Source organism: Melospiza georgiana, chromosome 5, assembly GCF_028018845.1.
Source record: "Melospiza georgiana isolate bMelGeo1 chromosome 5, bMelGeo1.pri, whole genome shotgun sequence".
Lineage (NCBI taxonomy): Eukaryota > Metazoa > Chordata > Aves > Passeriformes > Passerellidae > Melospiza > Melospiza georgiana.
This window is the reverse complement of record NC_080434.1, coordinates 54,792,765-54,793,779: the sequence shown is the minus strand read 5'-3', so window position 1 is coordinate 54,793,779 and position 1,015 is coordinate 54,792,765.

Genomic DNA, 1,015 nt, shown 5'->3' with positions numbered 1-1,015 from the left:
CTGGAAGAGGTCAGTGTTTGGTCCATCATCAGTTTTAAGGGTTAGAACTAGAGCAACATCCTGAGCATTAGGCCAGGCTCAGCAGGCAGGTGAAGTGGCACATCCCTGTTCATGTGGAGTGTATCAGGTCAGGGCACCAGGAAATCTCAGGGAGCAGGTCCCCTCTGAAATAACAAATGGAGTGTGCATGTCAGCCTCTCCTAAAGCTTTTGTCCCAAGCATTCTACCAGAGCAGCTGACCAGGAACAGAATTCCCTTCCTGGCTATTTGATAAGGTCGACTTGACACAGAAAAGAAAAACTTCTGACTATGTCTGGCACTGTCCCAGCACAGGCAAGTGGAACAGAGCCATTTCATACAGCTGCACATAGGGAAATTGGGATAAGGCCAGACACACATAACACTGTAAGACAAACCTTCATGCTTATCACAGAACCAGACCCTAGGAACAGTACATGAGCATGAAAACAGTCTCTAAACACCCACAACAAACCCTACACTAAAAACCACCAATCCCAAAACACACTCACCTTCTGCAGCACTAAACTGAGAGAAGCCACCACTGCCCCAGTTGAGATAAAGGCAGTGCTGAAGAACAGGGTTTATTCCACACTTCCACACCCCATCCCCAGAACCTGGGCGTGGCAGATGTTCCTCACACCATCAGATCTCAGCACAGGCACACCCACACACACCACAGACACAGCACCCAGGGCTCACCAGCTTCCTGTGAACCCACACACAGAGCCAAGAGCAGGTAGTGCAGTAAATCTACTCACAAATATCCTAAACCAGCAAAACCAGCACTTGCCAGCTATGAACTGCTAACTCTGAAATGCACAAATGAAATACAGAAACAATGCCACAAATCTGAAAGATACACAGTATCAGGCAATTTGGCTGTTTGGTCTCAGGCTGGTGGTACCACTGTCAGTACAATGAACAACTTGGTTATTAAGAAGAGCATCAGTCCACTTCCTTAGAAAATCTAAATTTTTATTATACATACTGTATT